Consider the following 24,313-nt stretch of genomic DNA (forward strand, 5'->3'; position numbering starts at 1 on the left):
GACAACTTCAAGCTCTTCTCTTTAGCATGATGTCACCTATTGGTCCAGATGAGAGGATTTGAGTTTTCCTTACATTGAGTTGTAATCCATACTGAAGGCTACATTCCTCGATCTTTATCAACAAGTGCTTTATTCCTCCCCATTTTCAGGAAGCAAGGTTATATTGCCTGCATACCACAGGTTGTTAATAAGTCTTCCTCCAGTCCTGATGTTGTATTCTTCCTATGATCCAGCTTCTCTCATGACTTGCTCAGCATGGAGGTAGAATATGTATAGTGAGAGGATACAGCTTTGACACACACCTTGCTCTCTTCACACGACTGCCTCTTGAACCACGAGCACAACAAAGTGTTCTAGAATTCCCATTGTTCTCATGGCTATCTAGGGTTTATTATGGTCCACACAGTTGAATGTCTTTGCATAGTTAAGAAACACAAGACAACATCTTTCTGGTATTCTCTGGTATGGATCTGCCGGGATCCATCTGACATTGGCAGCGGCATTCCTTGTTCCTTGTCCACTTCTGAATCGGCCTGAACTTTTGGCAGCTTCCTGTCAATTTGTGCTGTAACCATTGTTGGTGGAAGTTAAACAAAATGTACTTGTGTGCGATGTTAATGATAATCATTCTATAGTTTGAGGATTCTGTTGGGTCACCCTTCTTTGGAATGGGTACAAATCTGGATCTCTTCCAGTCAATTGACCAGGTAGCTGTCTTCCAAATGCCCTGGTATCGACAAGCTTCTTCCGCGTGGTGAAACATTTCAATGGGTATTCCATCCATTCCTGGAGCCTTGTTTTCGGCTAACGCGTTCAGTGCGGTTTGACCTGCTTCCTTCAGCACCATTGGATCCGACTCATATGCTGGAACATCAACTAGTTCTTTTGTACAGTGACTCTGTGTATTCTTTCCATCTTCTCTGGAGGCCTCCAGCATCATTCAATATTGTGCTTATAGATTCTTTCAAAATTGCAGCTCCAGGCTTGAATTTTTCTTGCGTCCTTTCAGTTTTAGAGATGCTGAATGTGCTCTTCCCTTTTGGTTTTCTAAATTCTAGGTCCTTGGACATTTTGTGATAATTGTTGGTTTGTCTTCTTGAGCTGCCCCTCGAAATGTTCCATTTAGCTCCTTGAATTCACCTGTCCGTCAGTTGGTCATACTGTGCTGGCTGGCTGTGATGCTGGAGGCTCTGGCACTGGGATTTCAAAGGCCAGCAGGGTCACTCAAAGTGAGAGGTTTCTGCAGAGCTTACAGACCAAGAACAGACCATGAGAAGGCTCAGCTCCCCACTTAGGAGGAAGAAGCCGCTGAAATGGATACATTATGCAGCTGGGCTGCTCACTTATCTGAGGCTAGACTGGGGAAAGGATTTCCTTCTACTCCCACCTGGTGACTTACAGAATCTGTTTTCTTACTGGCTGCTCGACCGAGACCGCGGTTTCTTGCTGATGGTCAGGTTACCCTGGCAAACCCGCTCTACAGACAGCTCACAATGTGACCATTTGCTTCTTCAAAGCCAGCGTGCGAGAGAATTGTAGTACACGGACAGGGCAGTCTTTCTGTAACGTGATCACACACATCCTGTCGTCTCTGCTCTATTCTGTTTGTTAGAAGCAAAGCACAGGTCCTGCCCACACTCAGAGGGAGGGGACGACAACAAGGTGTGGCTGTAACAAATGGGGATGACCCGTGACGTTTTTTGGTCAATCATACCTGACCACTAGCCAGAAAGATGGCTTCTGTTTATCTTTACCCTCCTCTCTGTCCAGTCTCCTACTTAACCAGGAGCATCTCATCCAGCCCTCTGCCTTTCAGTCTTCTGACCCACAGAAAATCCAACAAGCCAGGCCGAGTTTCCCCCTCTTTCCTGTTATGAAAATGCCAGGAAGAGATAGCAGCCAACTGGCAGTCTCAGTGAGCCGCTCGTGAGCTGTGGAGAGCCTCCATCGACAGCTGGTGTTTTGCATGTGTGACATTCTCTAAGCAGGTGGGTCAGCGTGGCTTATGTAAAGAACTTAAGTGGGGTCTCTTGTGCCTTTTGGTCAGTGTTCTTTGTAAGCAAGTGCTGAATTTCCAAAGTCCCTTTCCCCGTGCTGTCCTTTAGGGCGCTCTGGCTTGGCTGCATTGATAGGTTCTACTTTAGAATGGCTTGCAGTTTAGGGACGGTTTCCAAAGACTGGGTCTTACACTGTAGCCCCATTAACTGCGCTTTTCCCGTATTTTCCTCTTCGTGTCAGTGATGTTTGGGGTGTAACTTATTACTTTTCTCATCCCGCGGCCTGCGCTTCAGTTAGTCTTCAGCGATTGTTTCTTCTAATTGCTGAGGAGCCCAGGTGGAGTGTGGAGTGTGGGGTGCTGAATGAGGAGTAGGGACAGAGGCCAGACTGCCTGCTTCAACCTGGCTGTTTACTCTCCAGGTCAAACTTGAGCAAGGTAACCAGCTCTGTTTTCATGTAGCTGGTCACACTTCTGACTCTTTCACGGGCGCTAGCAAGGCATCAGAGATGACGCCTGCCACCTTCACCTTGATCCCAAGGTAGATGCACGGATACGTGAACAGGTAACTTGCCCTTTATGACTAAGTGGAGCCTTACCCCCAGCCTTATTTCCTGTCTCCCCATGAAGCGTGCTGGCCCTGTTGGAACATACAAAGAGACTTATTTGTTGTTGTTGACTTTGCTTTGGTACTTGTTTTGCTTCCTAAATATGAGGATAGAGCCGATTCTCCAAGAGTGACAATAGTTAACGAACCCTTGTGTTAACTATTGTTGTGTGGCTGAGCCTCTTATTAATCTGTTTACAAACATTACCTCATTCAACCTCCACAATAACATTTACGTATAAACTCAAAAACAGGAAATACGCACACACACACACACACACAACCTTCAAGTTGATTTTGACTCACAGCCACTCTATAGAAGAAAGTAAAACTTGCCCCCTCCCCCACCAACTATCCCCCACCTAAGTCTCCCAGGCTGTAAATCTTTACGGGAACAGAAAACTTTCATCTTTCTTCCTCAGAATGACTGGTGGGTTTGAACTGCTGACCTTGCAGTTAGTAGCCCAACACATAACCCACTACACCACAGGGTTCCTTACATTTACTTATAGACACCAGTAATACAGTGATGATGTAAGCAAGCTTTAACAAGCATGCCAGTAGCTTACAAGGCATGCGGAGTCGAAGTCTATGTGACGACAAAGCATGTGGCCCTACTGACCACCGAACACTATTTTTCATAGAGGAGGTCCGCACTCTTCCTAGTGAACCTATTCTTTGACGCAAAAAAGGTCTGGTTGCCAGAGTTTATCCACTTTTCCAGTCCCTGGGTGAGCGCCATTCTCTTGCACCTCGGCTCTTGAGCACCCTTGTTTGGGATGTTTGCCGATCTAACACTTTCAGCGAACAGCCTTGGTCTGACCCTAGAGAGTAGCAAGGACGTTCAAAAGAGTGTAGTTTTGTTTGTTTTTTTAAAGTCAGGTTTTCACATGGCCCTTGTGGAAGCAGAGAAGTGAATATGAAGTATTAGGAACCCAGGACTTACGTACTCAGATTGTTCTCTCCAAGTGTGTCAAATGCGCTAACCAGCCATCAGAGAGTGCTACCGTTCCCTCACCTCGCTCCCAAGATAGATGCACAGATCATAGAAATGGATACAACTTTTGCACTGGATAAAATTTCATCTCCATCATCTTTTACTTCCAGCACCTCCAGTGTTTATCACCTTGGTTTATAAAAACTCTTTAAAGCCTCTGGTTGAAGTTACCTTTGTTTTTTTTTTGTTTTTTACCTTTTTTTTTTTAAGATCATTTTATTGGGGGCTCTTACAACTCTTGTTACAATGCATAGATCAATTGTATCCGACATATTAGTACATATGTTGCCATCATTCTTTTCTAGACATTTACTTTCTATTGACCCCTTGGGATCAGCTTCTCTTTTTTTCCCCTCCCCTACCCCTCGTTGCTCCTTGATAGATTATTGATTGTTGTTATTTTCATATCTCACACTCACCTCTGTCTCCCTTCCCCTTTGGTTTCTGTGGTTCTTCCCCCTGGGTGGGGTGGAGGGGTGTGGTCATGTGCCATTCATTGTGATTGGAAGTTGCTTCTAATTCTTGGAATCACCACAGTGGTGACAAATTACCATCTTTGGTGGTGAATTTGGTTCTTTAAAGACCTGTTAAAAAACAAACAAACAACTAAACCTGTTAAAATATTTTTCTTTCCTTTTTTTCTCCCTGTGTAAATTCAGTTTTTAATTTTCATTGTGCACATATCTGATAAGCCATATCTGCCCTTACCAAAGAGGATCAACCTGGAGCACTTTTAAGTAACATGTTGGATATGATTAAAAAATAGCATTAACTTTTAATAGCAACACTCACTTCAACTGATACACATTGTTAAGCTTCATTGTGAACTAAGTGGGAATTTAGGTTTCACATAATCATTTGGTGTTCAACCACTTGCCCCGTCTGCACGCCTGCCTCCTCACTTTTTCCTTTTGTTCTTTTTCTGTTCCCCTTTGAAGGCTGTTCCCCTCACCCATGTTACCATCTGTCTACTCTCCAGCCCAGCGGTTCTCAACCTGTGCGTCCCGACCCCTTTGGGGGTCAAACAACCCTTTCACAGGGGCGGCCTAAGACCATTGGAAAACACATATATCGGATGGTCTTAACAACCGAGACACCGCTCCTCTATCTGCCTCCAGGCAAGTCCGCCCACAGGCAGATAGGCCCACATCCGAGTACCCAGCGTGAAAACTGTTACCCGTGGCACACCATGCTTCAAGACAAAATTTTGTTTATTTGTAATTGGAAATAAATATTTTACAATATATAATTACATATTATTTTGTGATTAATCACTATGTTTTACTTATGTTCAATTTGTAACAATGAAAATACATCCTGCATATCAGATATTTACATGACGATTCATCACAGTAGCAATATGACATTATGAAGTAGCAAAAAAAATAATTTTCTGGTTGGGGGGTCACCACAACCTGAGGAACTCTATGAAAGGGTCACGGCATGAGGAAGGTTGAGAACACTGCCCTAGCCTATTGCTTTCACGTTCCTCCTTCCCCGCCCTGGTAACCATCAAAGACCATTTTGTGTTTTGCTTTGTTTTGTTTTTTGGTAACAGTGGTCTCGCGTTATTTGACCTTTTGTGCCTGACTAACTTCATTCAGATCCCTCTGTGTCATGAGATGTTTCATGGTTTCATTGTTGAGCCTCCAGTGATGTGTAGTCCTCCATTGTGCGTACATATTGAAGTTTCCTTACTCATTCTTCCATTGAGGGGCATTTAAACTCTGTCTTGTTGCTATAGTGAATATTTCGGTCATGAACAGGAGTGTGCATATGTCTGCTTGTGGTTTGCTGCTGGTTTCTTTAGGGTATATGCCGAGGGAGTACCAGGGTTGCTGGGTCATACAGTGTTTCTGTTCCTAGGCCAATCAGCACATTATTTAAAATTTGGCATTGTACCACACAGTGGATCCTTTTCTTTTAGAAACATGCTCCTGTCACGTTGGACGTAGCTGTAATATGATGTGGAAGCTAGCTAGCTCAGGGCATAAGGTGTCTGCCGTTCTCCGTGTGCTCTGTATTCACAGATGCCCAGTGAGAGCATGGCGTTGCACGGGGCACCAGGAGACGTGAGCCCTGGAGACGCACTTCTTGTTCTCAGGACTCTGTCATCTGAAAAGAAACTCGGTACTGATGCGGAGGAGCCTAGGACATATCTAGCTTGAGTGTTGTGCTCACGCATGTCAACAATGGCTTTCAACTAAGATGGCTTTTTTCTTTGAAAAATGTTTATAGTGAATTTTGTGGAGATTCGTAAAGCAGATAATCGGTTTTACATTAAACTTTTTGCCCTTAGACTTTTTATTGTGAATTCGGTGGGGTTTATATAGATCGTTTTTCCATTCCATGACATATACAGATTATGAAATCCCGCAGTGCCTTGTCTGCCCCCACCCCCTTTTCCCGTCACCCTCTCGTATACTTCCTCTTCTCTCATGTTAACGCCCGTCTACCCTGTAGGTTCCCAGAGGACTGATCTTTGGAATCACCGGGCAGTCTCCATTACAACCTAATGGATCAGAATCTCTAGGGGGAGGAGCCTCAGATCTGCAGCTGCACCAGGTCCTCGGGTGATTCCCACGATTGGGCAACTGAGAACCTTGGCTTTACAGACTAGCGTGACTAGAGATGACTAGAGTCTAGTCTATTGTTGCCCCTCTCACCACTCTTAACCATCAAAGATGGTTTCTTCTGGTAGGAAACCTTTTTCTTATTTTTAATAACAATGACCTCATATAACATTTTTCTTTTTGTGTTCGACTAACTTTATACTCTATTCAGATCAACTTAAAAAAATTGTATATTGTCTGAAGTACGAATTGAAACTCTTTAAGATATTTACATAGGAAACAATGAATGTCATGTATTAACATGCCATAATTGCAACTGTAACCAGAAATTTAATAGACACTCCCAGTTGTAGTAGTAACCACACTAACTGCAATGATCTTTTTGACAACCTATTACATAATGGGCTCTCTAGATGCAGCCTCTCTGATGTATGTTGCTCTGCAAAGCAGAGACTGTTGTCCTTGGTTTACAGACTTGGAAATTGAGGCTGGGAAGGAAATTACTTGACAAAGACTTCACTACAATTACATAGCAGAGGCGGGGTCAAAGCCTGTTTATTTTAAGTCTATCACATACGCCATCTTTCCATGCTTTTAAACTTCCCTGACAAGTGACCAGGCAGATAAAACCATTTTAAAACAGAAAATTACCAAGCTGCACCATGTTGGGTTTAATCTGTAAGGTTTGGTTTTTGAAGTTGTTTTTACTACGTATTCCTTCTTTGCTATTTTTATTTGTTGACAACTGGTTTCTTGTTACCAAGGAAGCTGTCTGAATTTATGTGATTGTTCCTTCCTCCTCTCTCTCCATAACACAACTCCCCCATCCTTTATTTTGGATGACTTGAGGTTTCTGTCTCTTCAGATAATTCACCCGACAGTGTAATCGCAGAAGCATTAATATTCCTTTCTTCTCTGAATTACTTAACATTTAAGTTTCAAGGGATGAACGTGAAGGGAGGTCTCTTTTATCAGTGGTGTCTCCTTGCGGCCATGTGTTCGTCACAGGAAACGAGCGCTCTGCCTGGTAGAAGCAGCGTGTTTTTACGGGGGCGCCTTAGTTTATGTGACCAGTGCAGAGCCTTGATTATAAAGCACTTCTGCAAAGGGAAAGAAAGCAGAAACGGCTACCCTGAGGTTGCTGATCCTGAAATAATATAACATTTAAAAAGAAATGTAAAACCTTGCTTTGAATGGCTTCCTCTTGCAAGGAGGAGTCACTTTGCTGGCCATGTTCCATTTATTAAATTATATGGCTATCCAGGATTTGGTGAACTGGCATGTGGGCAAGGTTTCAACTCTGTTCGCTGGTGCCATATACCCTTGGTCTATCTATATGAAGACGTGCTAATTGGGCAGAGGATATCTTTCATCTTATTTAACACAGCCACACCCTTACTAGGGGGCAAGTTGATCCTCTTTTAGAAATGAAATTCAGGGTTTTAGAAATGAAACATGGATGGATTTACCCCAGGAAACAGGGCAGGTAAGTGATAGGATTTTGAAACAAGGTTTTTGTCTCTGTGGTGCCCTTTGAGAAATATGAAGATTTGAGTCACCTCGTCACATCTTCTCTGTTCTATAAGTTTTAAACAATTTGAGAAATAGGGCATGTGGATTCAATGGAATCACATAGATCACAGTTTAATTACTTTTGAAACAGGGTTGAAGATCTCAGAAATGCCACATACCTCCTTTCCGGAAACTAAAGTCTGGATTTGACTCAAGCAGATCTGACTTAGTCATCCAGTAACACCGAGAGAGAAATGGAACAGGGAAAACTAAGTCTTGCAGGAGCAGACAGCCCTGGTCCTTCTTCCAGAAAACCCACGCTCAAATGTCGACCGTCTAGACCATGGTAGAGCACCCCCTGCGGGTTTCCAAAGCTAACTCTTTATGAGAGTAAAAAGCCTTGTCTCTCTCCTTTGGAGATAGGTGCAGGTGGTTTTGAACTGCTGACCTTGTGTGGTTAGCAGCCCAACGTGTAACTCCTAGGCCACTAGGGCTCCTACGGTCCTGCTTACTGAGTGGAAATTAGCTGATTCCAGGTGTTAGCAGGAACTAGAGGGAACCCCTTGTTACCTGGTTCAATGCAGTGGCTAATACCAAACCCTGCGAGTTTTCTAGTCCTACCAATGCACATGAGTCATTCACGTTTGGAGAGAAGTGAGGAAAGAGAAAACGGGTTTCTTCATACTGCCCTTCCTAGGCAATAAACTAAAAATCTCTTCTGAAAACAGAGGAGAGGATGTCTCAACAGTAAAGATACACTGCTATTCTTAAGTTCTTTTTCTCTTGTGAGATCTTCTTGTATGATGTTATTGTCTTCTCCTATGTTTTTAGAGAAAAAGGAAGAGATGATTATCTTGTTCTCTGTGTGTTGGGGCATGAAGGGGGGGGAAGGACAATCATTGGAACCCAATAGACGGCCTTTCTTAGCACGTAACTAATAGTATTTTTTCTGTTTGTGGCAGATGATGGACATGTACTGGAACAAGGGGAGAAGCCAGTAGCTTGTAGGAAGCCAAGATGACAAGAATTTTGTAATCAGTAAGTAATTTTTTGTTATTGTTGTTAGCCCTTTGGATTCTTTTCATTGCTGAGTGAATTTTCTCTGAGCAACTGTGGTAAAAGGACAGGACCTTATTCAAATAACTTAAAAGTAAAAGAGAAAATAGATATACATACACTTCACACAACTGGTTTTACGATTTGAGGAACTTTGTTTATGCAATTATTTTAATTTCAATTTTTAATCTTGGTGAGATGTATCATTTTGAGGATGCGTCAATTTGGGGGTGAGAGTGAAAATATTTAAAGAATTAAAAGGGATCTGCACACATGGTCAGTTTTTCATTTTTTAATGGCAAGGGCTTTTCTCAAGTGCAGAAATCCTTGGTCCTGCTGGTCCCCCGTGGACCTCATTTCTCATTCACATATCTTTTGTAGACCTACTGGAGACGAAGATGATCAAACTGGTGAATATGAATACACTTGGGCTCTTTGTCTATACTTTCTTCATATCCCACGGTGTGTATGCCGTTTTCACATCTTAGAAGCCGTTAATGTTTGCTAGCTCTCTGACAGTTACCTGTGGTTGGCCTAGGTTTCATTATGATAACACTGCTAGTTCTGCCTGGGGTATCTTAGTGGGAAGATGGCACAATTTTGAGTCAGCCCTAGGCCTGACCCTTGCTCTTGTGCTTTTTAGTATTTATGCATGACCTCAAAGCCTCAGGTGACTCATCTTTGTGTGGGGGATGGATCAGAGTGATCAGTGCTGTTTGGATGTCCCTACTTTCCGACCTTTGAATTTTGATGGGCAATTCACAGGCCTCTATTTGGACTCAAACGATAGGCCAGGCTGCTGTGAAGCAGAGGTGTGAAACCACTGAAGGTAGTGATGTGCAGGTGAATGTCAATAAGGGTATGCTTGGGGAGGAGGGTGGATTTCTGCATGTCGGTTTCAAGCTGAAATGTCATCAAACAAAGTTGCAAAGAAGTATGCAGCTTTCTATCTCATGGGTATAATAATTATAGATAAAATCAAGTGTACAAATAATAGTAGAATATTCAGGAAGTCACAAGGTTTGACCATTTGTACCTTTGTTTTACATTTTTAATCATAGCTGTGTCTAACAACTGGCTTACAAAACTTCTGCAAATTGAAGGGTCAGCTCTATTGAGCCTGTGTGGGCCAGCTCCAGGATACCACTGATTGTAGGGTTCCTGTTGTACAGATGTTGTAAGCCACGTTCTTCAATTATCTGTCTCAGCCCCACTGGTAAGGTTTGGTTGGCTTGATAAATGCCAGGCTTGCTTGGTTTTCAATCCATCCGTGTTTGTTAACTCAAGTTCTCACCCTTATATAAGTTCTGCAATTGAAGATAAGGGCTGAGACCAACTTAGAATCTAAATAGGCTTTATTAGGAGTGTGATTAGAGTTTTGAAGTTGTTGACTCAGCCTTGTAACTGACCTTGGCACGCCTCGCCCTCCTCTAGCTGTTTGAGTGGTATGTTTAGAGGTAGGTCAGACTCTTCATTCCTGAGATAGTTTATTGTGCTAGCCTGGCCGATAAACACAAGTGGGATTAACTGAAGGGCAGTGAGATAAATTTTGGTACCAGGAGTGCTTCTAGAGAAATAAAATCATAAATATGGGTTTCTTAAATTGGCTCTCCAGCCTGATTAGTCTTAACACTAGTGATGCTACTTCAACATCCCAAAGCATGGATAAGTCTGCTACTCCTCCTTATCCACGGTGTGAAATAGCAAAAATAATACCTAAAGTAGCACCACCGATAGATGAGGTGCTGGTTAAAGGAGAGGCTCTGCGTGATCGTATATTTGATATTTTCCAGGAGTTTTGTAAGGATGACAAGTATAGGGAAGCTGGTTGGCTGGTCCTTCTTACAATGGACAGTATGATTAAGGAAAGGGATGGTCTCAGAGCCTCAAAATTGCACTTTAAGTGCAGACTATATGGTGCTGTGTCTCCAATAGCCAGAATTCATGGGTCCAGGAACCAAGGGGTGGAAGCTGCAGTGGCACCACTCACTATTACTCCTAGTGGTCCACTTGCAGCATTTTTGCTTCCTGTCCCAGCAACCCTGTGTTCCTCAGGCCTGGAGGTCTTGGTCCCGAATGAAGGAACTCTCCCACCTGGAAACACAGCACGGATTCTACTGAACTGGCAGCTGAAAATGCGTCCTGGCCACTTTGGGCTTCTTATGCCTTTGGATCAATAGGTCAGGAAGGGTGTCACTGTACTGAGTGGTGTGAGTGATCCTGATTACCAAGGAGAAATTGGACTGGTGTTACATAATGGAGGTAAAGAAGAATATGTCTGGAATCCAGGAGATCCCATAGGCCTACTCTTAGTGCTACCATGCCCTGTGATTAAAGTAAATGGTAAATTACAACAACCCAATACTGACAGGACTTATAATGACCCAAGCCCCTCAGGAATGAAGGTCTGGATCACCCCACCAGGTAAAAAACAACAGCCAGCTGAGGTGCTTGCTGAGGGCAAAGGTAATACAGAATGGGTAGTAGTAGAAGGTAGTTCTACCTATCAATTACGACCACGTGATCAATTGCAAAAGCGAGGTTTGTAATTGTCAATGTATTTTCTTTTTATGTGTTTATTGCATATCTTTCCTTCATTCAGGTATGATATATCAGATATAATTGGACTGTGTTTTCATTTATATGTATAAGAGATGATTGATGATAAGTATAAGTGTGATTTCATCAATGTCCGTAAATTATATATGTATATATGGCTAAAGAATTGTGTACAGGTGCCAGATTGTCAAGGGGTGGATTGAGATAGTTTATTGTGCCAGCCTGGCCGATAAACACAAGTGGGATTAACTGAAGGGCAGAGAGATAAATGGCTTGGTGAGTCTTGCCTTTCTTGTCTCTTGCTCTTTGATCATTGGACCAGTGTGCGGCTGCCTTGCTTGTCCTGTGCCTCAATTTAAAGGCTACACTACCTGTGGGATGCCTAGCCTGTGGACTATGTCGCTGTAAGTTGAGGTCCCTTTAAGACGTCTCTGGAGCTGGGGACTGGCAGTTGGTGACCTGGCTGGCAGTTGGTGACCTGCCTTGTGATTGGCTGCTGTGCTGACATAGCCTAGCTCTCTATAAACAGAGGAAGATCTGGCAGCAGACTAGACTAGAAGGACTGCTAGTCTCTCACAACTCTCTCTCACGGGAGTGAGTTGTATTGAGCCATTTGTAGTGCTTTATAATTTAACTGTTTATTTCTTGTATTATATATTTATCTGTATATGATTCAACAGTTCATTTCTTGTTCTATATCTAATTATCTTTACAAATAAATATATTAAATTATTAGCAATTTGGTTTTATCTCTCTAGAGAACCCTAACACATTTCCCTTTCATACTTCTCTTCCTTCCTGGGCTCGCTCTATCCTAACCCCCTTCATGTAGTCTCATGGACAGGACAGACAGCCAGGGGCCCTTCTACTTAGCTCTGCATTCAGTTTTATTTTTACAGTGAACTTTCAATGAAAAATGAATTGCCTCCAGAGAGGTTAAAACAACAGCAAGAAGACAGGGCAGTTGAAAGTTCAGACTGGCTTGAATGAAGTTTTAGGGAGTAAAACGGAGGAAAGAAAAGAACCTGGGTCAGATACCTCAGTGTTCTTCCAGAAACAGTTTCTTCTTCAGTTTCCTAGCTTGCCCTTTACAATGGAACAATTGAAGCCCCAAATTGCTAAGTAGCAGCTGAGATTGTGGTGGTTTTTATTTTAAAGTCTCACCCACCTAGTTCTCAAAACACATTCTTTATTGAACATTAAAAAAAAAAAAGCCTGGCTATTTCAAAACACTAGTCTGTGTTAATTCTCTCCTAGCTGAATCAGGTTTATGTAATTTTGAAGCATTTATTTTCCTTGTTTTCTCTGGGGGAAAAAAGGTATTTGTAGTCCCTACTGAGCCAAGAATAGCTTTGGATTATTTCAAAAATGATTATTTTTCATTTAAAGAGGAAGTGCATGGGTAGAAGTCTGAGAGACTTGAGTCTGGATTAAGAAACATTGACACATGGCTTAAATTGAGTAAGGGATGCCTTTGGTAACTTTGAAAGCAAACATGGAAGTAACAATTATACAGGGGAACTTCATCATAGATAAAACGTTCTGTAATATTTCTCCCAGAGTGCACCTTGATGGTTTTCCAGAACATTCCCTGCACCAATAAATTTTGGATTAGAGAGTTGCTGAGGGGTATCCTCTCGAAATCCATAGCAGTCACAGCCTTGCATTAGGTTTGGATCAGCAAACTGGATGGTTTGTGGGTTATTTGGGAGAGCTAAGTTGTGAAGATGAAGCCCACTGCGAGCAAGACAAACTGACACCCTTCAGGTGTTGATAATTGATTCTGGACAGAGCTGTGATTTCCAACCAAATGTGGTATATGTTATAAAAGATACACAGAATATTTTGGAAACAGTAGATTGAGAGAAGCTCACTGGTGGTGAAAGAGCAGGTACCATTTAAGTTATTGTTTAATGGCCAATTACTCTTAAAATTTTAATTATAAAAGTTAGCACTGATTGGAAAGAATTATAGAAATGTAAAAATTATTAAGAATAGAAAATGCCGCAGTAGTACTGGGCGATAACCACTATTAACATTGTCCATGGTGTTCTATCGTATTATAGTCTGTATGCTTTCAGGTTGGTTGCTTCCACCTTTCATTCTTGTAAAGCACACAGATGCGCATGTTTGTGCATCCATCGTGTTGTGCAGTTATTTGTTCAAGATATTTGAACAGTTAGAGGCCAGTGCTTAGGGAACACCCTAGCTAGAAGAAAGAGTTTGCGCAAAGGAGCAGAAGTGGGGAGAGAAGAGTAGAGCTGTAGGTTCACCAGGATGCAGCGCACGAAGGCGAGTAGCACTCACTTGGGCTGGAGGCAGAAGATGCCGTTCTGTTTGCACTAGGCTTGCCATCTGCACCGCCCTTCAAGTGAGTAACTTTGAGTAGCTTCAGTTGTTCGTAATTTACCTTATTTGGGAAAGAAATAAAAACTGTTCACAGTGCTATTTCCAAGTGACAGACTGTTGTTAGTTGCTGTAGAGTTGGCATCCACACATGACCAGCTAACACAGAACAGAGTGAACCCTTTTCAAACGCTTGAGTTTTAAGAAATGACCCATTAGGGAGTGAAGAAATATAGGTGAGGAGAGAAAATATGTATGTGATTGAGAGTACTTGTGTGGATAGGGGGAAAAACCCCAGAAAACTAAGACCTAAAGAAGAATAACTCATGGTCTTGGAAAGTTGGGGAAAGGGTCATTATATAACAACATATGCATTTTCTACATGTAAGGAGTTTCAACAAATTACTTATAATTAAAACATCCCCCCACTCACCCATAAAACACTAATTTATTGAAGACCTACTATACACCAGACATGGGAGTTGACACCAGAGATGATAATAATACCTGGTAGATACTGAGGATTCTCCTCATAATTAAAACATTTAAAGATCATTTAGGAAAGATCTGTCAGGGACGGGGATCTTTGGCGACGTCATGGGTTAGGATTTGGGCTGCTAACCACAAGGTCAGCAGTTTGAAACCACCAGCTACTCTGAGGGAGAAAGATGAGGCTTTCTGCTTCCTTAAAAATGTACAGTTTGGGTCTGGCTAGACCAGAGGCTGTATACTGGTACAGATCGGAACTGGAAACACAGGGAACCTGGGACAGAGGATCCCTTCAGGACCAGTGGAGAGAGTGGCGATACTGGGAGGGTGGGTTACAAAGGGAGAACCAATTACAGGGATCTCCATATAACCTCCTCCCTGGGGGACAGACAACAGAAAAGTGGGTGAAGGGAGACGTTGGACAGTGTCTGATATGACAAAATAATAATTTATAAATTATCAGGAGTTCATGAGGGAGGGGGGAGCAACGAGGGAGAAGGAAAGATAAGGAGCTGATGCCAGGGACTTATGTGGAGAGCAAATGTTTTGAGAGTGATGAGGGCAATGAATGTACAAATGTGTTTTATACAATTGATGTATGTGTGGATTGTGATAAGAGTTGTTTGAGCCCCGAATAAAATGATTTTTTAAAAAAGTTTACAGTTTTGGAAACTCACAGGAGCAATTCTGCTCTGTCCTTTAGGCTCGCTAGGAGTCGGCATCGACTCAGTCAGTTAGTTTGGTTTGGAGTTTTGTGTTAGGTGTCAGAGTAACAACTATATTGTCTCATTTAAAATATGCCACATGTGTCAGCCACCCATTGCTCTGAGAATTTTAAATGTACCTTCTTAGGCAAAGTCTAAAGTTAGCTCCATGTTGCCCGGCTCTTCTCCCTATGAGAGGATTATGCTTTCCCACCCTGCTGGCAGTTGACTTGATTTATTTTGACCAATAAAGTTGAGTTTGGATCCACAGCCTGATGCTGCTCTCTCTCTCCTGTTTGCTTCAAGACCAGCTTGTCCTGGTTAAGGATGCTCTTCTGCCTTGGCCCCACAGTAAAGAGGATATTGAGTCCAGCCACAGTTCACCCTCAAGGGATTAATCAGGAGGCAAAATACATCTCTCTTGACGGCCTCAACACTTTTGACCCTATGTGTCACTGTCACATAATGTAGCCCCCTACGTACATGCCCCCTTGTCACCACCCTCTCCCCCTTTCAGGTTTAACCTACAAACACGCCCCCTGTGTGGAAGGCACCCCTTTTAATTTGAGGAGCAACTGAACTGTTATAGCGCTGCCTTTTTCCTTAGTTGAAAAACATCTGTCCTTGTCAGGGCTTATCAATAAAAATGAGCCATGGGATTTTTTTTTTTTTAAAAAAACATAGGTCTTTTGAGCTGATCAAGGTGACCCAGTACTTCCCTTGTCAAACATTTATTGAATATGATGTGTGTCAAGGCCTGGACTCTTGGAGTTTCTAATCTGGGCCTTCATGAATCTAAGTAGTTCATTGGAAGCTGCTTATCTAAGTAGCTATAAAACAAGGAGATAGTGTTGGGTGCTACATTGGCAGTCAGTGACCAATGTTCACTAAACTGTACCCACTTTGCCATACGCTCTCTCTGAGATGTTTTTAAGGGTCATGGCTTTGTGCTGCATTTAGACCACCTTGCAGCGATCGACAAGGTGAACAGTTCGCAACCACCAGCTACTCCTCGGGGGAAGATAGGGCTTTTCCACTCCTTACAGAGTGACCGTCTCGGAAACTCTCAGGAGCAGTTCTACCCTGCCCTGCAGGGTCGCTGTGAGTCGGCATCGACTTCACGGCTGTGCATCTGGTGTTTTGGTTATTCACAATTTGGAAGGTCTTATCTTGATTTTTTGACTAATTATTGTGCATGTGTGCATTTTTTCTTTTTATGTATATTGTAAGATTCTTAACGTCACAGATCAAGTATCTTAAAATTTTTCTGGAACATAAATCGCTTCACACACAATTACAATAAAATTAAGCCCTTGGTAAACTATTGTTCTCTTTGATTTCCCCTGAAGTCATTGGTTCCCCCTTCTTCGTTTTTTCTTTTCTTCCAGATTTCATCATTTTAATCGGCTCTGCTTCCCTCTTCTATCATGAAGAGAGTCTTATGAATGAAACAAGTTCATTCTTTATTGTTAGTTGGGATGTGCCTTTTGTTTTTTCTTTTAGTATCTACAATTGTTTACGGTTCTGGCATGGGAGAACCAGATTATCTCAATTTAAGAATTTTTTCCAGGAATCAATGATGACAATAACAAAAATAGAAATGACCAACGGGAAAGTATCAGGGCTAAAATTGTGAACAGCGAATAGTACAAGGCTGTGGAGGAAGGGGAGAGCCCCACTCCCACCTGCAGAGTAGCTAGTTAGATTAAGCCACTGGTAAGGGTCTCCAACTGGCTTACTGTCAGACAGAACTCATTGTAATCTTGATTATGCAAAATCGAACTTGATGCCTGGTCAGCTGATTTCCCTGTTGACCCAACCTGAATCTGTTGTAGGCGCATTTATCTCATGTTCCACAGCAGAAATTTCTTCCCTGGCTTAAAAAATATATATTGAGGTCTTTTCTTTCTTACTCATTATTTGTATTTTTATCTTTATATTATTATTATTTTATCCAATTTCAATTTTGTTTTTTATTGTTTCTCTTGGTTTTCCCAGTTTGTGAAGCACAGAGGAATGGATGCATAGTAATAATAACTGACACAGAATTTAGAGGGGATGTAGGGGAGGGCGGGTGGAAGGGACTGGGAGGGGTAGGGGAAGGGATGTAGGCATGGGGGGGGGCAGGATTGGGAGGATGAGGGGATTTTGGGGAGTAAGCAATGAAGTGTGTGGGGGGAAGCACTAGAACTGATAGTATTTACACAACTAATTTTAAAGGCAATTTAACCATGGGAGGGAGGACCGTTCTAAAACTGATTGTGGTAATGATTATACACTTCTTCTTGTTATGATTGAAAGATTGAATTGTGTGGTATGTGGATTAGGTGCCAAGAAAATGGAAATAAATAAATCCCATATTCATGAAGAAGAAGACAAAAGAACGTTGTTTCCTGTTTTCGGGTGTCTCCTGCCTCTTGGGGACCCCAAACAAATGGAATAAAACCCTGTTCTCTCATCATTTGCAGATCATATTGCCGCCCTGTCCAGAGGGCTTTCACTGGCTGCTCTTCTGAAGTAGCTCGCCAGGCCCTTTCCCCTAGTCGGATTTAGGAATCCCTCAGTTTAATTTGTGATAATCTTGAGTTGACCTCCTATCATTTCAGGCCACATGTCTAAGGACCTGACACCTGTCAAGGAATGCAACTTTCACAGTCCTGTGACTTTGGACTTGGAGTGAAACCAAACGGTCATAAAAGTCTGCTAACCTGATAGTTTGTATTAAGACGGTGTACAATTCAGCTGTTGCTTTTTTATGGTTGAATTCAGCTTAAAAAATTCTCATTACTTTGGACCACCTCTCAAGTTTGATTCCAAAAGGTACAGGGCTATTTTACTGATGAAGTCACTGGGGTCCCCAGACTGCCGCTCTCAAGTCGTATAGTGCTCTTTCGGTATGTATGTGTGGCTCTGGAGTAAAACTGAAAATGAAAATAAAACTATTACTCAGACGATGATTTCAATTTTTTAAGTAAAATAACATATATGGCTCTCAAATGATTCTTAAATTTCTGTGAAGGACAGGATTGGCTCTTCTGTCTGAAAAGTTTGATGACCCCTGTCTTAGATCAAGGCTTCTAAACTTTATTTGTTCAAGATGCCCATTTAGAAATGATTATCAGCCTCCGTCAGACAGGAGAAGCTGCAATGGTCTATTGGTAATGGCTTATTTCTTAGGTTAAGTGGTGTTGACTTTAATAATATGTTTCATGATTTAAATATATTCGTTCCTTTCCCTTATAAGACCAACCATGCCTGTGTCTGGCTGTTAGGAGTATGAGAGTCTCACCTTTGGCTTCAAACATACATGGTTTCAAAGCTTGCTGTTTGACCTTGGATACAGACACTTTACTACTAGTTTCCTTGAGTTTAGTGGAGTGGTTAAGATCATCTTTGCTATGGTATGTACAGATTAAATGTAAGGTTAATTAAAAAAAAAACAAACCCACGGCCATCAAGTTGGTTCTGACTATGGGGACCCAAAAGCACAGGTTAGAACTGCCCCTGTGAGTTTCCAAGACTGTAATTCTTCATGCGAGTACAAAACTTCATCCTTCTCCCTTTAAGCAACTGGTGGTTTCAAATGTTGGTTAGTAGCCCAACATGTGACCACTACGCCACATGTAAGGTACTCTCATTATTGGATGTTGAGCTTGGCTTTTTCTCAGTGGAATTTCTAATACATTTTCCCATAGGAACAATGCTAAAATGGGGTTTGAGTATAGAAATATTTACAGTGGTTTATAATAACATTGCTAATATTTTACACAATATTCCATTAATATTATAGGCATAATAGTGATATTATATTTCAGATAAACCACTGAGTTAAATGAAGATTTAAGGACTGACCAGAGAAGCTGACCACTCTATTTGTAGCACTTGTCTCTGGTGATACAGTATATCAAGCACTACATAAAAAGTTCAGGGACTGTGGATCCAAGAAGTGAACTTTTAGAATGAAATGTGTTTTCAGGTTGAGGACTGCTTTAAGCTTTCATATTTACCATAAAATGAAATTTGTTGATAGGTAGGTTTGCTTTGGGGACAGACAAATGAGCCCCACTTTTCCCATTTGGAAGCAAACCTACCTATTTCCGGGGGAACTTCTCTCCTTGCTAATGCAACTAGTGCTTCTAGTGTGGCCGCTAGCGGAGACGCGGGCTCGGTCTGGACCTTCATTGTGGGTCCTTCTAGAGAATGTGCTGTAGCACAGGTGTAGGAAGGGGAATAGTCTCTATTTCTGACGCAGCTGGGAGTTGGCGGAAGAATGCCAGCTTCAGGAAGGGAGAACAAGACAAACCCAAAGAAGCAGAGATGAGAGAGGGCAGCTTTGTCCCAGCGGAGGCTCTTTCCAGTGGGTCCTAACACCAGCCGTTGCTATGGCCGCCCTGTGGCCGGGCGATGACCGTCATCAGTATCCTCCCACTTGGTTTTGCCTGTTCTGTTTAGGGTTCCATCTTCATTTCTTACAAGCTGAGGGACACTCACTAATTCTTTTGGTCATTTAAATACTGGGAATATTTGTTTAGAGAGCCATTGCCTTTGTCATAGGCAATTACAATAAAATATTTAATTGCATAGTCGGCTAGCTGATTCATGACCTGGCATTTTGAGAACAACGGGGTTCTTCTTTCCTTCTCTCATGAAAGCCGTAATATAATAACACTAATTAAAGGGCACGACGGACTGTGTGTGGATTGGGTGTGTGTCGGGGTGAGGAAAGAGGGTGTCCCCTAAGGATTCTTCACAGAGCCTTGCTGTCGTACATAAACTTTGACTTTAAACCATAGGAACGTCCTGATCTGAAGAATTGGCCTTCGCCGCCATTCATAGTCAGGATCCCTTGCAGGTGAGCAGGGAGGTTTTCTTGATGACTGCGTCATGTCCATTGAGAGAAACGCTCCTGTTTCAGGAGGGACTGATCCGTAGGCAAAACTGTCAGGTGTATGTGTGTGTGCTCCGTCCTGGGAAGGGAAGATGGGTTGACTGAGTGCCCCTGTTCCCTTCCCCTCCGTGGGTTAGTGAAAGGGGACTGAGATTTTACGTGATGACACTTGGGACATTCCACTTCCCTCCGTAAGGACTGGACTTGCTTTCGCAGTGGCAGTTTGTGTTGTTGTGTTGTTTGTGTTGTTGGCACATGGCATAAGGAGCAAAGAAAAGCATCTACCGCTTGGGTTTTGCTTGCCAACTGGTTTGAGCAGCTCTGATATTTGTTTATTCTGGATGTCACAGCAGTCACAGGGAAAGTTTTCCTTTCCCTCTGTGGCTGCTATATAATTTAAGCATCCTCCTATCAACCACAATGACTATTATTCAGAGCCCGCTAGGCCTGGGGTGGCGGGTGGGGGGTGGGAGTGGATACAAGGCCTCTCAGAAGGCGGCCCAGCCTCAAATGGACTTTGGTTATCGCATGAAGGAGAATGGTCAGAGACCTGAAAAAGCAGGAAGAAGAGACTGAGACGCGAAGGCGCATTCAGGTCCTTGTGCAATGGAGGTACGATGATAAGGCCTGTGGACACCAGAGAAGCACAGAAATTCCCAGCGTTTGGGTTGGTGATGGAGGGAGAATTCCAGGGAAAAGATGTGCTTGATTGGGTATGGCAGGGATAAATAGTACAAAAAGGGTGAGGGAAGATGGCGGGGAGGTAAGAATGTGCCTGCTTTCAACAATGGATGGATCTATTTGACGATTTGGCAGATACATTTTGAAGCCGGTGGGGGAGGTTGGCGAGGTGGACCCATGATTCTGGACACCGCACAACCGGCGGCCTGTGCACCCCGTTCCTCCCCCCCACCTCTTTTAACTGCCCCAGGAGACGCTTTGTACCCTGCGTTTTATTTTCAGCATTGGAAGCCATGGAGAAATAGTTCTCCTTTTTTCCCCTACAGTTACAATGTTCTGACCACCTGGGTAATGGAGCCCTTGTTTCTGACACATAGGATTATTGGAAATATGCTGTTGTGATGATTGCAGTTGGACATATTTATAAAAAGCCTCCCTTCTTCCAGAATGGAGCCCCTGCTCTGCGTATTTTAAGCTTGACTGGATCCTAGACAATAGAAACAAACTAGATCGTTTCTCTCCTCTGTATGCTACCCTTCCCACCTTGTCTCTTATACCCCGGTCTATCTATGTTCAGCTGGAAACACACAATTATATTTCTCCGTGTGAGGAGATCCACTTCATTGTTCAACTGTTTCAAGACCGTGCATATGAAATTAGCTCTTGCTAGCATCTTGGGATAAAGCCCTGGGCTCACTAACTGAGAAGGTTGGCAGCTCTAACCTCCCAACCTGTCCGTGAGAACCACGTGGCAGTCTGCTTCCATGACGATCATAGCTTTGGAAACGCCATGGGCAGGTCCACTCTGCCCATAGGCTGGCTGTGAGTCAGAGTCGACTCAATAGCAGTGGGTAATAGGTTCCTGATCACCAAAAAAGAAAACCAAATTCACTGCCATCGTTGATGCCGACTCGTAGGGACCCTGTGATCCAGCTAGCACTGCCCCCGGGAGCTTCTGCGACTGTAACTCTGTAAGAGAGTAGAAAGCCCCATCTTTTGCCCAGGATAATTGATTGTAGTAGTTTTGTAACAGAAAATCAGTACACTTAAAAACATACGTTAATTTACATGAATGTTTTTGCAAGTTGGCTAAAAGCAACTTGTTTTCTATTTTCACACACCTCTCGTTAACTGTTGTGTGATTGAGAAAGGAAAGGGTTACAACACGAAGGCACATGGGACTTTGGACATTGATCATGTGATGGTGATTATGTGTGGGGAGGAGGATGTTAAAGTGGTTCATTCTGGGTCAACTCACAGCTATTGAAAATTTGCTTTTCCATCCCAGATGTTCTGAAATCAGAATCTGTAGCTGACAAGATCCTCAGGTGATTCTTGTAAATGAGGTTAAATTGTCGATTTTAAGTCAGGCCTTCTGGGGTGTGAAGGTAAAGTCACAGCAGGTGGTTGCACTGGAATGAAGCCCTTGTTGGGTGGCACAGAGTGGACTTGGGCAGTGGGAACTGCGGTTAAGAGATGCTCAGCCTTGGAGCGCAGGAGAGGATGAGTGCCCGAAGCAGAGTGGCTCTGGGACAACTCCATGACACCTGTGGATGAAGAATCAGCAAGAAAACAGGAGGGAGCCCAGATGATTCCAGGATTTAGCTTAACATGTCTAGGAGCCTAAGATGAACTTTATGAGCGTCAACGGAGATCTTACCATCTTTATCACCTAGGAGATAGGCCCCACTTCATACCTTGGGTGCTTCATGCAAAGAATAAATGTTGGTTCTAAAACTGATTGTGGTAGTGATGATACAATTCCTCTTGATGTGATTGAAGTATTGAATTGCATATGTGAATTATATGCCAATAAAATGTTGGGGAGGGGATAAATGTTGGATGATAGGCCCATCTCGCTTCTGATGTATTTGATCATAATGTGCTCTCTCAAGTTGAACTATTCAAGAGAGATGAAGCCGTTTCCTCAGGGACACACAGCTGGTCCGTCTTGTATGGACAGAGCTGGGAGTGAGGCGGGGCCTCTGTGGACTCCTGTATGATGCTTGTCTCAATCCTCTGTGCTGCTGTAGAGGAAAACTAGCATCTTACAAAAGTCCCTTTATTTGACTTGAGATCTTATCTTTGGCTAATGACTATTTTGGAGATGTTGGCTATGAAACAGGTTTAAACAAATATGAGGAAGTTAAACTGGGGAGATCTTCTCCAAAGCCAAGATTTCATTTGTAACACCCTGAGTTAGTTAATTGTGCCAGCCTGGCCAATAATCACATGTGGTGCTGGTTGAAAGGCGGAGGGATAAATGGGTGGTGAGCCTCGGCCTTTCTAGTTCTCGGGTCTCTTGTTTTGTGATGGTTGCATCGGGTGCAGCTGCCTTAGCAGTTCCCTGCTTCAGTTTGCAAGATGGATTTCCTACAAGGAGAAGCCGCATGGATCTATCCCGATGCAGCCCTGGGTGCTGGAGCAGCCGTGTGGAGACCCCTGCCAGTGCTGAGATGCTTACACGTTCATGGACTCGGCTTTCCTCCTGCAGTCGGCATCATTGTGTCTGTTTTGTGAGATGGTGGAGGACTTTGTGGATTGGTGTTGGACACATGGGTTAATGTTGGACTTGTGGACTCGGGCAGCACTGGGTTGGGATGTTTTCTTGATGGACATTTTCTTTACATAAAACTCTCTCTTATATGTGAGTCGCCGTGGATTTGTTTCTCCAAAGTACCTAGACTAATACACACCCCCGCCCCCCATCCCCCTTTCTTATTCTTGTGTAGCAATCATCCCTGCTAATAAGCAACTCATTAGGCCCTGGGTGGTTGGACCCACCAAGTGTTTAACTGTAATATGCCAACTTCCAATTTTTAAAGTTTCTTTTTAATATTTTATTGCAAAATAATGTTTAGGGCACAGTAACTCAGATAGAATGAAGTAATTTTTTTTAAGTTTATTTAATTATAGTGTAAGTGAAATCATTCCAATGAGCCTTTGGGGGGGTATTAATAAAAGTACTATGGTATAAGAATCAAATCCAGGAATGCATGAACCAAAGCTTAAGTTTTTTCACCACTTCAATACGGGGATTGTATGAGGCAATTGTGAGCCTGGCACAGGCCTGGGCAGTAGCTCCTGTTGTACCCAGGGTCGCTGACGCAGAGCCCACTGGTGCCTAACCACCACCACCACCACCACCACCAGTAGGTAATTGTCAAAGAACAACTTTAAAATCCTTTGGATATTTTAGCATAGAAAAGGACCAAATTAAAAAGGGGGAGGGGGACTCTTTGACTACAATTTTGGAGATTCTGGTTTAAGGCCAATGACAGGCATCTGCCATATTCATGCCCAGTCTATGCCAACCATTGTGCTATTAACTACACTGCGTTGCGTGTTGCTGTTTAGCAAACTCTAGCAGGTGTGCCTGATTTTCTCCCGCCTTGCAGTCATTAGCTTTCCTCGGGTCTGCAGTGGGGGAGGTCGGATGCAAACCTCCCTATGCCAGATCCCACCCAGGGTCCCTGCCTTAATAAGCTGTTTTACAAAGGAGTCAAGAAGAGCATAATCCACTGATCAAGTGTCTATTTTCCTAACAGGATTACTCCTTGTTTCGTAAGAGTTTTTAAAAGGCAACCTATCATTTTACAGAAGTTGAGCTGCAGTTGTAAAAAACTTTATAAAAAAAGACAAGGTGTGTGTGGTGATCGGTGGTGGGAGTCGGACCAGGCTTCCAAGCCCGATGATAAAAATCAAGAAAGGACAGTTGCGCCTTGCCCGGCAGTTAGCAGGCGTATGGGTCGGGATCGAACAAGCTGACTCATTTCTTTTTGGCTGCGGTGGAGGGCCACACCCTGCATTCCGAAAAAAACCACGGCGGCCGGGCCACACCCGCTGGCTCCTCGCTCGCAGGCTCGCCCGTCGGGCTCGGAGGCTCTGCTCGCAGGGCCCCGCCC

The 24,313-nt window shown here is 43.1% G+C and overlaps 1 protein-coding gene across 2 annotated transcripts in view; it reads left to right on the top strand.

The window, feature by feature from the left end:
• SGMS1 (sphingomyelin synthase 1) overlaps positions 1 to 24,313 on the top strand; it is a 164,119-nt gene that overhangs the window by 29,449 nt on the left and 110,357 nt on the right. The window contains exons 1-2 of one of the 2 annotated variants that reach the window (XM_045291591.1): positions 6,274 to 6,297; positions 8,648 to 8,723. The gene's annotated coding sequence lies outside the window, so the exon portion shown is untranslated. Of the gene's footprint in view, positions 1 to 6,273; positions 6,298 to 8,647; positions 8,724 to 24,313 lie in introns of those variants that run through there. The other variant, XM_045291590.1, reaches the window with a different exon arrangement.

The sequence above is a fragment of the Echinops telfairi genome, unplaced genomic scaffold (assembly GCF_000313985.2).
Source record: "Echinops telfairi isolate 266 unplaced genomic scaffold, ASM31398v2 ScPeMD7_70;HRSCAF=299, whole genome shotgun sequence".
NCBI lineage: Eukaryota > Metazoa > Chordata > Mammalia > Afrosoricida > Tenrecidae > Echinops > Echinops telfairi.